Genomic DNA, 17,954 nt, shown 5'->3' with positions numbered 1-17,954 from the left:
AGGACAGCAGCACAATTAGACCCAACCAAATCATGACAAAACAAAAAGATAATTCTTTCCATTGTGTCAAGTAATTAACAAAACAACAGAGCAAACTAGAATGCTATTTGGCCCTAAACAGAGAGTACACAGCGGCAGAATACCTGACCACTGTGACTGACCCAAAATTAAGGAAAGCTTTGACTATGTACAGACTCAGCGAGCATAGCCTTGCTATTGAGAAAGGCCGCCGTAGGCAGACATGGCTCTCAAGAGAAGACAGGCTATGTGCTCACTGCCCACAAAATGAGGTGGAAACTGAGCTGCACTTCCTAACCTCCTGCCCAATGTATGACCATATTAGAGAGACATATTTCCCTCAGATTACACAGATCCACAAAGAATTCGAAAACAAATCCAATTTTGAAAAACTCCCATATCTACTGGGTGAAATACCACCGTCTGCCATCACAGCAGCAAGATTTGTGACCTGTTGCCATGAGAAAAGGGCAACCAGTGAAGAACAAACACCATTGTAAATACAACCCATATTTATGCTTATTTATTTTATCTTGTGCCCTTTACCATTTGTACATTGTTAAAACACTGTATATATATATATATAATAATATAATATGACATTTGTAATGTCTTTATTGTTTTGAAACTTCTGTATGTGTGATGTCTACTGTTAATTTTTATTGTTTATTTCACTTTATATATTCACTTTGTATGTTGTCTACCTCACTTGCTTTGGCAATGTTAACACATGTTTCCCATGCCAAAAAGCCCTATGGATTGAATTTGATATAGAGAGAGGAGGGAGGGAGACAAAGATAGAGACTAGAGGAGAGGAGAGGAGAGGAGAGGAGAGGAGAGGAGAGGAGAGGAGAGGAGAGGAGAGGAGAGGAGAGGAGAGGAGAGGAGAGGAGAGGAGAGGAGAGGAGAGGAGAGGAGAGGAGAGGAGAGGAGAGGAGAGGAGAGGAGAGGTGTTCCCATTCCATCGCTCACCGGGTTAGGGAGGGGAACTGTATCAGGCCACCGTAACCCTGGAGATTCATAAGTGATTGTTGCTATGGAGACACACAATGAGGGAACATTTGGATATTTGTCTTTAAGCTCTTCCCCCCTTTCCCCATGTTTAATGGACGGGGAGGGAGGAGGAGGAGGAGGAGGAGTAGGAAGAGGAAGAGGAAGAGGAGGTCTGACTACTTCATGAAATACCACTCTGGCTTAATCTTGTCTGCAAACATCTGAAGACAAGGTGCATTGTGGGTTCACCAGCCCGAGCACTGAGAGTGTACAGGAGAATAACAAACTGTAATACACACACACACACACACACAGACACACACACAGACACACACACACACACACACACACACACAGACACACACACACACACACACACACACACAACAACACACACACACACACACACACACACACACACACAACACACACACACACACACGCACACACAAACTCACTGAACTAAACCTAGTCCTGAACTAAAAGGCTTGCAATGACACTGCTCTACTGGCGCTCGGTGACAGACAATCAGATCTAAACAACCACACATCATCATAAACATCAGTGTGTGTGTGTGTGTGTGTGTGTTGTGTGTGTGTGTGTGTGTGTGTGTGTGTGTGTGTGTGTGTGTGTGTGTGTGTGTGTGTGTGTGTGTGTGTCTGTGTGTGTGTGTGTGTGTGTGTGTGTGTGTGTGTGTGTGTGTGTGTGTGTGTGTGTGTGTGTGTGTGTGTGTGTGTGTGTGTGTGTGTGTGTGTGTGTGTGTGTGTGTGTGTGTGTGTGTGTGTGTGTGTGTGTGTGTGTGTGTGTGTGCCCGCCAGTATAAAGGATATGGGTGGCAGACAGCCTTGATGCACCAGCAGCGAGGTGGGGAGGTCTGGGAGAGACGAAACAGAACCACGGGGTAGAGAGAAGGGTACGGGAGCTCCTCCTCTTCCTCACCTGTCTGTCCCCGACCCTCAGACCTCTGTCCCGGTAAAGGGACCCTCACCCTTTCCTTCTCCTCTTCCTCCGGTTCTCTCTCCTCCTCTTCCTCCGGTTCTCTCTCCCCCCGTCAGTCATGACTGAACCTGTAGAAAGACCGAGAAATGGTCACTGTTACAGTATCACAACTAGAAACATTATGTCACGGTCTGTTACAGACACTGTTACAGTATCACAACTAGAAACATTATGTCACGGTCTGTTACAGTATCACAACTAGAAACATTATGTCACAGTCTGTTACAGTATCACAACTAGAAACATTATGTCACGGTCTGTTACAGTATCACAACTAGAAACATTATGTCACGGTCTGTTACAGTATCACAACTAGAAACATTATGTCACAATCTGTTACAGACACTGTTACAGTATCACAACTAGAAACATTATGTCACGGTCTGTTACAGTATCACAACTAGAAACATTATGTCACGGTCTGTTACAGACACTGTTACAGTATCACAACTAGAAACATTATGTCACGGTCTGTTAAAGACACTGTTACAGTATCACAACTAGAAACATTATGTCACGGTCTGTTACAGTATCACAACTAGAAACATTATGTCACGGTCTGTTACAGAATCACAACTAGAAACATTATGTCACGGTCTGTTACAGTATCACAACTAGAAACATTATGTCACGGTCAGTTACAGTATCACAACTAGAAACATTATGTCACGGTCTGTTACAGTATCACAACTAGAAACATTATGTCACGGTCTGTTACAGACACTGTTACAGTATCACAACTAGAAACATTATGTCACAGTCTGTTACAGACACTGTTACAGTATCACAACTAGAAACATTATGTCACGGTCTGTTACAGTATCACAACTAGAAACATTATGTCACGGTCTGTTACAGTATCACAACTAGAAACATTATGTCACGGTCTGTTACAGACACTGTTACAGTATCACAACTAGAAACATTATGTCACGGTCTGTTACAGTATCACAACTAGAAACATTATGTCACGGTCTGTTACAGTATCACAACTAGAAACATTATGTCACGGTCTGTTACAGTATCACAACTAGAAACATTATGTCACGGTCTGTTACAGTATCACAACTAGAAACATTATGTCACGGTCTGTTACAGTATCACAACTAGAAACATTATGTCACGGTCTGTTACAGTATCACAACTAGAAACATTATGTCACGGTCTGTTACAGTATCACAACTAGAAACATTATGTCACGGTCTGTTACAGTATCACAACTAGAAACATTATGTCACGGTCTGTTACAGACACTGTTACAGTATCACAACTAGAAACATTATGTCACAGTCTGTTACAGACACTGTTACAGTATCACAACTAGAAACATTATGTCACAGTCTGTTACAGACACTGTTACCGTATCACAACTAGAAACATTATGTCACGGTCTGTTAAAGACACTGTTACAGTATCACAACTAGAAACATTATGTCACGGTCTGTTACAGTATCACAACTAGAAACATTATGTCACGGTCTGTTACAGTATCACAACTAGAAACATTATGTCACGGTCTGTTACAGTATCACAACTAGAAACATTATGTCACGGTCTGTTACAGTATCACAACTAGAAACATTATGTCACGGTCTGTTACAGACACTGTTACAGTATCACAACTAGAAACATTATGTCACGGTCTGTTACAGTATCACAACTAGAAACATTATGTCACGGTCTGTTACAGACACTGTTACAGTATCACAACTAGAAACATTATGTCACGGTCTGTTACAGTATCACAACTAGAAACATTATGTCACGGTCTGTTACAGTATCACAACTAGAAACATTATGTCACGGTCTGTTACAGACACTGTTACAGTATCACAACTAGAAACATTATGTCACGGTCTGTTACAGTACACAACTAGAAACATTATGTCACGGTCTGTTACAGTATCACAACTAGAAACATTATGTCACGGTCTGTTACAGACACTGTTACAGTATCACAACTAGAAACATTATGTCACGGTCTGTTACAGTATCACAACTAGAAACATTATGTCACGGTCTGTTACAGTATCACAACTAGAAACATTATGTCAGTATCACAACTAGAAACATTATGTCACGGTCTGTTACAGTATCACAACTAGAAACATTATGTCACGGTCTGTTAGACACTGTTAGTATCACAACTAGAAACATTATGTCACGGTCTGTTACAGTATCACAACTAGAAACATTATGTCACGGTCTGTTACAGACACTGTTACAGTATCACAACTAGAAACATTATGTCACGTCTGTTACAGACACTGTTACAGTATCACAACTAGAAACATTATGTCACGGTCTGTTACAGACACTGTTACAGTATCACAACTAGAAACATTATGTCACGGTCTGTTAAAGACAATGTTACAGTATCACAACTAGAAACATTATGTCACGGTCTGTTACAGTATCACAACTAGAAACATTATGTCACGGTCTGTTACAGAATCACAACTAGAAACATTATGTCACAGTCTGTTACAGAATCACAACTAGAAACATTATGTCACGGTCTGTTACAGACACTGTTACAGTATCACAACTAGAAACTTTATGTCACAGTCTGTTACAGACACTGTTACAGTATCACAACTAGAAACATTATGTCACGGTCTGTTACAGTATCACAACTAGAAACATTATGTCACGGTCTGTTACAGTATCACAACTAGAAACATTATGTCACGGTCTGTTACAGTATCACAACTAGAAACATTATGTCACGTTCTGTTACAGACACTGTTACAGTATCACAACTAGAAACATTATGTCACAGTCTGTTACAGACATCACACGGTCTGTTACTAGAAACATTATGTCACGGTCTGTTACAGTATCACAACTAGAAACATTATGTCACGGTCTGTTACAGACACTGTTACAGTATCACAACTAGAAACATTATGTCACAGTCTGTTACAGACACTGTTACAGTATCACAACTAGAAACATTATGTCACGGTCTGTTACAGTATCACAACTAGAAACATTATGTCACGGTCTGTTACAGTGAAACATTATGTCACGGTCTGTTACAGTATCACAACTTATGACACTGTTACAGTATCACAACTAGAAACATTATGTCACGGTCTGTTACAGTATCACAACTAGAAACATTATGTCACGGTCTGTTACAGACACTGTTACAGTATCACAACTAGAAACATTATGTCACGGTCTGTTACAGTATCACAACTAGAAACATTATGTCACGGTCTGTTACAGTATCACAACTAGAAACATTATGTCACGGTCTGTTACAGTATCACAACTAGAAACATTATGTCACGGTCTGTTACAGTATCACAACTAGAAACATTATGGCACGGTCAGTTACAGTATCACAACTAGAAACATTATGTCACGGTCTGTTACAGTATCACAACTAGAAACATTATGTCATGGTCTGTTACAGTATCACAACTAGAAACATTATGTCACGGTCTGTTACAGACACTGTTACAGTATCACAACTAGAAACATTATGTCACAGTCTGTTACAGACACTGTTACAGTATCACAACTAGAAACATTATGTCACGGTCTGTTACAGTATCACAACTAGAACAACTAGAAACATTATAGAAACATTATGTCACGGTCTGTTAAAGACACTGTTACAGTATCACAACTAGAAACATTATGTCACGGTCTGTTACAGTATCACAACTAGAAACATTATGTCACGGTCTGTTACAGTATCACAACTAGAAACATTATGTCACGGTCTGTTACAGTATCACAACTAGAAACATTATGTCTGTTACAGACACTGTTACAGTATCACAACTAGAAACATTATGTCACGGTCTGTTACAGTATCACAACTAGAAACATTATGTCACGGTCTGTTACAGACACTATCACAACTAGAAACATTATGTCACGGTCTGTTACAGTATCACAGACTTAGAAACATTATGTCACGGTCTGTTACAGTATCACAACTAGAAACATTATGTCACGGTCTGTTACAGTATCACAACTAGAAACATTATGTCACGGTCTGTTACAGTATCACAACTAGAAACATTATGTCACAGTATCACAACTAGAAACATCTGTTACAGTATCACAACTAGAAACATTATGTCACGGTCTGTTACAGTATCACAACTAGAAACATTATGTCACGGTCTGTTACAGTTACAGACACTGTTACAGTATCACAACTAGAAACATTATGTCACGGTCTGTTACAGTATCACAACTAGAAACATTATGTCAGATGGATCTAGAAACATTATGTCAAGACAGTATCACAACTAGAAACATTATGTCACAGTCTGTTACAGATCACAACTAGATTTGAAGACACTTCTGGTTGGACATCTGTTAAAGACACACTCTGGTAGATGGACATCTGTTAAAGACACATTCTGGTAGATGGACATCACATTCTGGTAGATGGACATCTGTTAAAGACACATTCAGGTACATGGACATCTGTTAAAGACATTCTGGTAGATGGACATCTGTTAAAGACACACTCTGGTAGATGGACATCTGTTAAAGACACATTCAGGTAGATGGACATCTGTTAAAGACACATTCTGGTAGATGGACATCACATTCAGGTAGATGGACATCTGTTAAAGACAAATTCTGGTAGATGGACATCTGTTAAAGACACATTCAGGTAGATGGACATCTGTTAACGACACATTCAGGTAGATGGACATCTGTTAAAGACACATTCAGGTAGATGGACATCTGTTAAAGACAAATTCTGGTAGATGGACATCTGTTAAAGACACATTCTGGTAGATGGACATCTGTTAAAGACACATTCAGGTAGATGGACATCTGTTAAAGACACATTCTGGTAGATGGACATCTGTTAAAGACACTCTGGTAGATGGACATCTGTTAAAGACACATTCTGGTAGATGGACATCTGTTAAAGACACTCTGGTAGATGGACATCTGTTAAAGACACATTCTGGTAGATGGACATCTGTTAACGACACATTCAGGTAGATGGACATCTGTTAAAGACACTCTGGTAGATGGACATCTGTTAAAGACACACTCTGGTAGATGGACATCTGTTAAAGACACTCTGGTAGATGGACATCTGTTAAAGACACATTCAGGTAGATGGACATCTGTTAACGACACATTCAGGTAGATGGACATCTGTTAAAGACACATTCTGGTAGATGGACATCTGTTAAAGACACATTCTGGTAGATGGACATCTGTTAAAGACACTCTGGTAGATGGACATCTGTTAAAGACACACTCTGGTAGATGGACATCTGTTAAAGACACATTCTGGTAGATGGACATCTATTAAAGACATTCTAGAATTACAGACAGTGGATTCCAGAGGAAACTTTTAAAGGGCCAGTGTAGCCATTTTTTAAAATATCAATATCAAATCATTTCTGGTGAACAATTAAGTACTTTACTGTGATTGTTTTCTATTTAAAATTGTCAAAAATAAACTAAAATTGTTTATTAGAAAAATAGAAATTTCTCAAGCAAGAATTTAGCTAGGACTGTCTGGGAATGAGGAGGGGAAAACTGAAAACTAGCTGTTATTGGCAGAGACGTTTGGAACTCTCTTATTGGTCCATTAACTAATTCATCGCTCGGTGATGTCATCAGGCAGGCCAAAATTCCATCCCACCAAAACAGGCTGAAATTTCAGGTCTTTTCAAAACAGCTCTTAACACTAAAAAGGAGCATTATCATAATTATCACAATTTCCAAACTATTATTCCAACCTCATAGTGTGGAAATATATATATAAAACACAGGGAAATGACCGTTTTGAATGCACTGGGCCTTTAACAGTCCACTTCTAAGTGATGACGGTCTGGTTTGAACTGGCTTCCCATATGGATTATCTAACACACACAACACATAACTGGGCCAAAGACAAACATGGCAACAAATGATGCCAAATGAACATGTATATCACATGAACCTGAAGACTGGAAATATTCCACACTGTGAGAGGTGAGGTAAAGAGGTACAACTTTAGACAGAAGATGACTATTATTCTACTGAGAGGTGAGGTAAAGAGATGACTATTATTCTACTGAGAGGTGAGGTAAAGAGATGACTATTATTCTACTGAGAGGTGAAGAGATGACTATTATTCTACTGAGAGGTGAAGAGATGACTATTATTCTACTGAGAGGTGAAGAGATGACTATTATTCTACTGAGAGGTGAAGAGATGACTATTATTCTACTGAGAGGTGAAGAGATGACTATTATTCTACTGAGAGGTGAAGAGATGACTATTATTCTACTAAGAGGTGAAGAGATGACTATTATTCTACTGAGAGGTGAAGAGATGACTATTATTCTACTGAGAGGTGAAGAGATGACTATTATTCTACTGAGAGGTGAGGTGAAGAGATGACTATTATTCTACTGAGAGGTGAGGTGAAGAGATGACTATTATTCTACTAAGAGGTGAAGAGATGACTATTATTCTACTGAGAGGTGAAGAGATGACTATTATTCTACTGAGAGGTGAAGAGATGACTATTATTCTACTGAGAGGTGAGGTGAAGAGATGACTATTATTCTACTGAGAGGTGAAGAGATGACTATTATTCTACTGAGAGGTGAAGAGATGACTATTATTCTACTGAGAGGTGAAGAGATGACTATTATTCTACTGAGAGGTGAAGAGATGACTATTATTCTACTAAGAGGTGAGGTGAAGAGATGACTATTATTCTACTGACAGGTGAAGAGATGACTATTATTCTACTGAGAGGTGAGGTGAAGAGATGACTATTATTCTACTGAGAGGTGAGGTGAAGAGATGACTATTATTCTACTAAGAGGTGAAGAGATGACTATTATTCTACTGAGAGGTGAAGAGATGACTATTATTCTACTGAGAGGTGAAGAGATGACTATTATTCTACTGAGAGGTGAAGAGATGACTATTATTCTACTAAGAGGTGAGGTGAAGAGATGACTATTATTCTACTGAGAGGTGAAGAGATGACTATTATTCTACTGAGAGGTGAGGTGAAGAGATGACTATTATTCTACTGAGAGGTGAGGTGAAGAGATGACTATTATTCTACTGAGAGGTGAAGAGATGACTATTATTCTACTGAGAGGTGAAGAGATGACTATTATTCTACTGAGAGGTGAGGTGAAGAGATGACTATTATTCTACTGAGAGGTGAAGAGATGACTATTATTCTACTGAGAGGTGAGGTGAAGAGATGACTATTATTCTACTGAGAGGTGAAGAGATGACTATTATTCTACTGAGAGGTGAGGTGAAGAGATGACTATTATTCTACTGAGAGGTGAAGAGATGACTATTATTCTACTGAGAGGTGAAGAGATGACTATTATTCTACTGAGAGGTGAGGTGAAGAGATGACTATTATTATTCTAGAATACAGTCCCATACACAAACTACAAAGTACAAAAGGGAAAATAAGTCAGAAGTTTACATACACCTTAGCCAAATACATTTAAACTCAGTTTTTCACAATTCCTGACATTTAATCTCAGTAAAAATTCCCTGTCTTAGGCCAGTTAGGATCACCACTTTATTTCAAGAATGTGAAATGTCAGAATAATAGTAGAGAGAATGATTTATGTCAGCTTTTATTTCTTTCATCACATTCCCAGTGGGTCAGAAGTTTACATACACTCAATTAGTATTTGGTATCATTGCCTTTAAATTGTTTAACTTGGGTCAAACGTTTCAGGTAGCCTTCCACAAGCTTCACACAATAAGTTGGGTGAATTTTGGCCCATTCCTCCTGACAGAGCTGGTGTAACTGAATCAGGTTTGTAGGCCTCCATGCTCACACACGCTTTTTTTCAGTTCTGCCCACAAATGTTCCACATGATTGAGGTCAGGGCTTTGCGATGGCCACTCCAATACCTTGACGTCGTTGTCCTTAGCCCATTTTTCCATAACGTTGGAAATATGCTTGGGGTCATTGTCCATTTGGAAGACCCATTTGTGACCAAGCTTTAACTTCCTGACTGATGTCTTGAGATGTTGCTTCAATATATCCACATCATTTTCCTGCCATCTATTTTGTGAAGTGCACCAGTCCCTCCTGCAGCAAAGCACCCCCACAACATGATGCTGCCACCCTGTGCTTCACGGTTGGGATGGTGTTCTTTGGCTTGTAAGCCTCCCCCTTTATCCTCCAAACATAACGATGGTTATTATGGCCAAACAGTTACATATTTGTGGAGGTCTCCAATTTTTTTCTGAGGTCTTGGCTGATTTCTTTTGATTTTCGCAAGATGTCAAGCAAAGAGGCACTGAGTTTGAAGGTAGGCCTTGAAATACATTCACAGGTACACCTCCAATTGACCCAAATGTCAATTAGCCTATCAGAAGCTTCTACAGCCATGACATCATTTTCTGGAATATTCCAAGCTGTTTAAAGGCTCAGTCAACTTAGTGTATGTAAACTTCTGAACCACTGGAATTGTGATACAGTGAATTATAAGTGGAATATTCTGTCTGTAAACAATTGTTGGAAAAATTGCTTGTGTCATGCACAAAGTAGATGTCCTAACCGACTTGCCAAAACTATAGTTTGCTAACAAGAAATGTGTGGAGTGGTTAAACAAATAGTTTTAATGACTCCAACCTAAGTGTATGTAAACTTCCGACTTCAACTGTACATCATACAAGAAACAGATACATTGCAAGTAACATTACAGTGGAACAAATCTGTCAACACACAACAGACAGAGAAGATAGAGAGAGATTAAAAAGAAGGAGAGATACAGATAAAGAGATAGGGAGAGATGGAGAGAGAGATAGAGATAGAGAGAGGGAGAGAGAGAGAAAGAGGGAGAGGGAGAGAGAGAGAGAGAGAGAGAGGGAGAGAGAGAGGGAGAGAGAGAGAAAGAGGGAGAGGGAAGAGAGAGAGAGAGAGAGAGAGAGAGATGAGAGAGAGAAAGAGAGAGAGAGAGAGAGAGAGAGAGAGAGAGGAGAGAGAGGAAGAGAGAGAGAGAGAGAGAGAGAGAGAGAGAGAGAGAGAGAGAGAGAGGGAGAGAGAGAGAAAGAGAGAGAGAGAGAGAGAGAGGAGAGAGAGAGAGAGAGGGAGAGAGAGAGAGAGAGAGAGAGAGAGAGAGAGAGGGAGAGAGAGAGGGAGAGAGAGAGAAAGAGGGAGAGGGAGAGAGAGAGAGAGAGAGAGAGAGAGAGAGAGGAGAGAGAGAGAAAGAGAGAGAGAGAGAGAGAGAGAGAGAGAGAGAGAAGAGAGAGAGAGAGAGAGAGAGAGAGAGAGAGAGAGAGAGAGAGAGAGAGAGGGAGAGAGAGAGAAAGAAGAGAGAGAGAGAGAGAGAGAGAGAGAGAGAGAGAGAGGAGAGAGAGAGAGAGACAGAGAGAGAGAGAGAGACAGAGAGAGGGAGAGAGAGACAGAGAGAGAGAGAGAGAGACAGAGAGAGAGAGAGAGACAGAGAGAGGGAGAGAGAGAGAAAGAGAGAGAGAGAGAGAGAGAGGGAGAGAGAGAGAGAGACAGAGAGAGAGAGAGAGAGAGAGAGATAAATAAAAAGAGAAGGAGAGAACGGAGTAATGTTATAGTCCTTGGTTAGTTAGTTACCGGAGAGAGCCGTTGAGAGGAGAGTCCATCCGCTAGAGAGCTTCACTCCCGTAAACTCCGCAAACCGTGGTATTCCATCTGCGTGCTTCTGTTTCCCCAGTAATATCCGTTATCTGTTATCCAGCCACTGCTCTCGTCTCGCTGTCGGTGAGCTCCAGTTAAAATCCCAATATCCAACAGGGGAGAAAAACCTCACCAGTCACGTTGTCTCAAAGCACACCGCAGTCTCAGAGAAAGAGAGAGGTTTGGAACTTTAGAACCAAAACATACGGTCACACGGCCGGTAACGGAGGGTGTTCTAGTGCATCCCCGATCAGCTCCGCTCTGAAAGCCTGACAGCGCGAGTCACAAACCCGAGTTCAGCCGCACCCGGTGAAAGGCAGGACCACGTGACCGACCGACAGCCCTCCCTTCGCGCACAGGCTTACTGTACATCCAGGGAGCGCACGAGCCGAACAGCATCCGTCTGCCGATACAGTAGAAGAACCAGGCATCACACCGAGTCTCTCTGAACACAGCCCCGTCGGTCAACAAAGGGGCAGACCGGGATAGTGGAGGCTGCAAAGACCCTCCTGAGATCGTTGGTTATGTTCATACATGTAATAGAGGGTAATAGAGGGTAATAGTCACCACCTAGGAGAGAGACTGGGGCAGGAGGGTAATAGAGGGTAATAGTCACCACCTAGGAGAGAGACTGGGGCAGGAGGGTAATAGTCCCCACCTAGGAGAGAGACTGGGGCAGGAGGGTAATAGAGGGTAATAGTCACCACCTAGGAGAGAGACTGGGGCAGGAGGGTAATAGTCCCCACCTAGGAGAGAGACTGGGGCAGGAGGGTAATAGAGGGTAATAGTCACCACCTAGGAGAGAGACTGGGGCAGGAGGGTAATAGAGGGTAATAGTCACCACCTAGGAGAGAGACTGGGGCAGGAGGGTAATAGAGGGTAATAGTCACCACCTAGGAGAGAGACTGGGGCAGGAGGGTAATAGTCACCACCTAGGAGAGAGACTGGAGCAGGAGGGTAATAGAGGGTAATAGTCACCACCTAGGAGAGAGACTGGGGCAGGAGGGTAATAGTCACCACCTAGGAGAGAGACTGGGGCAGGAGGGTAATAGAGGGTAATAGTCACCACCTAGGAGAGAGACTGGGGCAGGAGGGTAATAGAGGGTAATAGTCACCACCTAGGAGAGAGACTGGGGCAGGAGGGTAATAGAGGGTAATAGTCACCACCTAGGAGAGAGACTGGGGCAGGAGGGTAATAGAGGGTAATAGTCACCACCTAGGAGAGAGACTGGGGCAGGAGGGTAATAGAGGGTAATAGTCCCCACCTAGGAGAGAGACTGGGGCAGGAGGGTAATAGAGGGTAATAGTCACCACCTAGGAGAGAGACTGGGGCAGGAGGGTAATAGAGGGTAATAGTCACCACCTAGGAGAGAGACTGGGGCAGGAGGGTAATAGTCACCACCTAGGAGAGAGACTGGGGCAGGAGGGTAATAGAGGGTAATAGTCACCACCTAGGAGAGAGACTGGGGCAGGAGGGTAATAGTCACCACCTAGGAGAGAGACTGGGGCAGGAGGGTAATAGTCACCACCTAGGAGAGACTGGGGCAGGAGGGTAATAGTCACCACCTAGGAGAGAGACTGGGGCAGGAGGGTAATAGAGGGTAATAGTCACCACCTAGGAGAGAGACTGGGGCAGGAGGGTAATAGATGGTAATAGTCACCACCTAGGAGAGAGACTGGGGCAGGAGGGTAATAGTCACCACCTAGGAGAGAGACTGGGGCAGGAGGGTAATAGTCACCACCTAGGAGAGAGACTGGGGCAGGAGGGTAATAGTCACCACCTAGGAGAGAGACTGGGGCAGGAGGGTAATAGTCACCACCTAGGAGAGAGACTGGGGCAGGAGGGTAATAGAGGGTAATAGTCACCACCTAGGAGAGAGACTGGGGCAGGAGGGTAATAGAGGGTAATAGTCACCACCTAGGAGAGAGACTGGGGCAGGAGGGTAATAGTCACCACCTAGGAGAGAGACTGGGGCAGGAGGGTAATAGTCACCACCTAGGAGAGAGACTGGGGCAGGAGGGTAATACTCACCACCTAGGAGAGAGACTGGGGCAGGAGGGTAATAGTCACCACCTAGGAGAGAGACTGGGGCAGGAGGGTAATAGTCACCACCTAGGAGAGAGACTGGGGCAGGAGGGTAATAGTCACCACCTAGGAGAGAGACTGGGGCAGGAGGGTAATAGAGGGTAATAGTCACCACCTAGGAGAGAGACTGGGGCAGGAGGGTAATAGAGGGTAATAGTCACCACCTAGGAGAGAGACTGGGGCAGGAGGGTAATAGTCACCACCTAGGAGAGAGACTGGGGCAGGAGGGTAATAGAGGGTAATAGTCACCACCTAGGAGAGAGACTGGGGCAGGAGGGTAATAGAGGGTAATAGTCACCACCTAGGAGAGAGACTAGAGCAGGAGGGTAATAGAGGGTAATAGTCACCACCTAGGAGAGAGACTGGGGCAGGAGGGTAATAGAGGGTAATAGTCACCACCTAGGAGAGAGACTGGGGCAGGAGGGTAATAGAGGGTAATAGTCACCACCTAGGAGAGAGACTGGGGCAGGAGGGTAATAGAGGGTAATAGTCACCACCTAGGAGAGAGACTGGGGCAGGAGGGTAATAGAGGGTAATAGTCACCACCTAGGAGAGAGACTGGGGCAGGAGGGTAATAGAGGGTAATAGTCACCACCTAGGAGAGAGACTGGGGCAGGAGGGTAATAGTCACCACCTAGGAGAGAGACTGGAGCAGGAGGGTAATAGAGGGTAATAGTCACCACCTAGGAGAGAGACTGGGGCAGGAGGGTAATAGAGGGTAATAGTCACCACCTAGGAGAGAGACTGGGGCAGGAGGGTAATAGAGGGTAATAGTCACCACCTAGGAGAGAGACTGGGGCAGGAGGGTAATAGAGGGTAATAGTCACCACCTAGGAGAGAGACTGGGGCAGGAGGGTAATAGAGGGTAATAGTCACCACCTAGGAGAGAGAGACTGGGGCAGGAGGGTAATAGAGGGTAATAGTCACCACCTAGGAGAGAGACTGGGGCAGGAGGGTAATAGAGGGTAATAGTCACCACCTAGGAGAGATACTGGGGCAGGAGAGTAATAGTCACCACCTAGAGAGAGACTGGGGCAGGAGGGTAATAGAGGGTAATAGTCACCACCTAGGAGAGAGACTGGGGCAGGAGGGTAATAGAGGGTAATAGTCAACACCTAGGAGAGAGACTGGGGCAGGAGGGTAATAGAGGGTAATAGTCACCACCTAGGAGAGAGACTGGGGCAGGAGGGTAATAGAGGGTAATAGTCACCACCTAGGAGAGAGACTGGGGCAGGAGGGTAATAGAGGGTAATAGTCACCACCTAGGAGAGAGACTGGGGCAGGAGGGTAATAGTCACCACCTAGGAGAGAGACTGGGGCAGGAGGGTAATAGAGGGTAATAGTCACCACCTAGGAGAGAGACTGGGGCAGGAGGGTAATAGAGGGTAATAGTCACCACCTAGGAGAGAGACTGGGGCAGGAGGGTAATAGTCCCCACCTAGGAGAGAGACTGGGGCAGGAGGGTAATAGTCACCACCTAGGAGAGAGACTGGGGCAGGAGGGTAATAGAGGGTAATAGTCACCACCTAGGAGAGAGACTGGGGCAGGAGGGTAATAGTCACCACCTAGGAGAGAGACTGGGGCAGGAGGGTAATAGAGGGTAATAGTCACCACCTAGGAGAGAGACTGGGGCAGGAGGGTAATAGTCACCACCTAGGAGAGAGACTGGGGCAGGAGGGTAATAGTCACCACCTAGGAGAGAGACTGGGGCAGGAGGGTAATAGAGGGTAATAGTCACCACCTAGGAGAGAGACTGGGGCAGGAGGGTAATAGTCACCACCTAGGAGAGAGACTGGGGCAGGAGGGTAATAGAGGGTAATAGTCACCACCTAGGAGAGAGACTGGGACAGGAGGGTAATAGAGGGTAATAGTCACCACCTAGGAGAGAGACTGGGGCAGGAGGGTAATAGTCACCACCTAGGAGAGAGACTGGGGCAGGAGGGTAATAGAGGGTAATAGTCACCACCTAGGAGAGAGACTGGGGCAGGAGGGTAATAGTCACCACCTAGGAGAGAGACTGGGGCAGGAGGGTAATAGTCACCACCTAGGAGAGAGACTGGGGCAGGAGGGTAATAGAGGGTAATAGTCACCACCTAGGAGAGAGACTGGGACAGGAGGGTAATAGATGGTAATAGTCACCACCTAGGAGAGAGACTGGGGCAGGAGGGTAATAGTCACCACCTAGGAGAGAGACTGGGGCAGGAGGGTAATAGTCACCACCTAGGAGAGAGACTGGGGCAGGAGGGTAATAGTCACCACCTAGGAGAGAGACTGGGGCAGGAGGGTAATAGTCACCACCTAGGAGAGGGACTGGGGCAGGAGGGTAATAGAGGGTAATAGTCACCACCTAGGAGAGAGACTGGGGCAGGAGGGTAATAGAGGGTAATAGTCACCACCTAGGAGAGAGACTGGGGCAGGAGGGTAATAGTCACCACCTAGGAGAGAGACTGGGGCAGGAGGGTAATAGTCACCACCTAGGAGAGAGACTGGGGCAGGAGGGTAATAGTCACCACCTAGGAGAGAGACTGGGGCAGGAGGGTAATAGTCACCACCTAGGAGAGAGACTGGGGCAGGAGGGTAATAGTCACCACCTAGGAGAGAGACTGGGGCAGGAGGGTAATAGTCACCACCTAGGAGAGAGACTGGGGCAGGAGGGTAATAGAGGGTAATAGTCACCACCTAGGAGAGAGACTGGGGCAGGAGGGTAATAGAGGGTAATAGTCACCACCTAGGAGAGAGACTGGGGCAGGAGGGTAATAGTCACCACCTAGGAGAGAGACTGGGGCAGGAGGGTAATAGTCACCACCTAGGAGAGAGACTGGGGCAGGAGGGTAATAGAGGGTAATAGTCACCACCTAGGAGAGAGACTGGGGCAGGAGGGTAATAGAGGGTAATAGTCACCACCTAGGAGAGAGACTGGGGCAGGAGGGTAATAGTCACCACCTAGGAGAGAGACTGGGGCAGGAGGGTAATAGAGGGTAATAGTCACCACCTAGGAGAGAGACTGGGGCAGGAGGGTAATAGAGGGTAATAGTCACCACCTAGGAGAGAGACTGGGGCAGGAGGGTAATAGTCACCACCTAGGAGAGAGACTGGGGCAGGAGGGTAATAGTCACCACCTAGGAGAGAGACTGGGGCAGGAGGGTAATAGAGGGTAATAGTCACCACCTAGGAGAGAGACTGGGGCAGGAGGGTAATAGAGGGTAATAGTCACCACCTAGGAGAGAGACTGGGGCAGGAGGGTAATAGAGGGTAATAGTCACCACCTAGGAGAGAGACTGGGGCAGGAGGGTAATAGAGGGTAATAGTCACCACCTAGGAGAGAGACAAAGGGGCAGGAGGGTAATAGAGGGTAATAGTCACCACCTAGGAGAGGACTGGGGCAGGAGGGTAATAGAGGGTAATAGTCCCCACCTAGGAGAGAGACTGGGGCAGGAGGGTAATAGAGGGTAATAGTCACCACCTAGGAGAGAGACTGGGGCAGGAGGGTAATAGAGGGTAATAGTCACCACCTAGGAGAGAGACTGGGGCAGGAGGGTAATAGAGGGTAATAGTCACCACCTAGGAGAGAGACTGGGGCAGGAGGGTAATTGAGGGTAATAGTCACCACCTAGGAGAGAGACTGGGGCAGGAGGGTAATAGTCACCACCTAGGAGAGAGACTGGGGCAGGAGGGTAATAGTCACCACCTAGGTGAGAGACTGGGGCAGGAGGGTAATAGAGGGTAATAGTCACCACCTAGGTGAGGGACTGGGGCAGGAGGGTAATAGAGGGTAATAGTCACCACCTAGGAGAGAGACAAAGGGGCAGGAGGGTAATAGAGGGTAATAGTCACCACCTAGGAGAGAGACTGGAGCAGGAGGGTAATATAGGGTAATAGTCACCACCTAGGAGAGAGACTGGGGCAGGAGGGTAATAGAGGGTAATAGTCACCACCTAGGAGAGAGACTGGAGCAGGAGGGTAATATAGGGTAATAGTCACCACCTAGGAGAGAGACTGGGGCAGGAGGGTAATAGTCACCACCTAGGAGAGAGACTGGGGCAGGAGGGTAATAGTCACCACCTAGGTGAGAGACTGGGGCAGGAGGGTAATAGAGGGTAATAGTCACCACCTAGGTGAGGGACTGGGGCAGGAGGGTAATAGAGGGTAATAGTCACCACCTAGGAGAGAGACTGGGGCAGGAGGGTAATAGTCACCACCTAGGAGAGAGACTGGGGCAGG

This window comes from Oncorhynchus tshawytscha, unplaced genomic scaffold, assembly GCF_018296145.1.
Source record: "Oncorhynchus tshawytscha isolate Ot180627B unplaced genomic scaffold, Otsh_v2.0 Un_contig_10100_pilon_pilon, whole genome shotgun sequence".
Taxonomy (NCBI): Eukaryota; Metazoa; Chordata; class Actinopteri; order Salmoniformes; family Salmonidae; genus Oncorhynchus; species Oncorhynchus tshawytscha.
Note: the sequence above shows the minus strand (reverse complement) of the source record.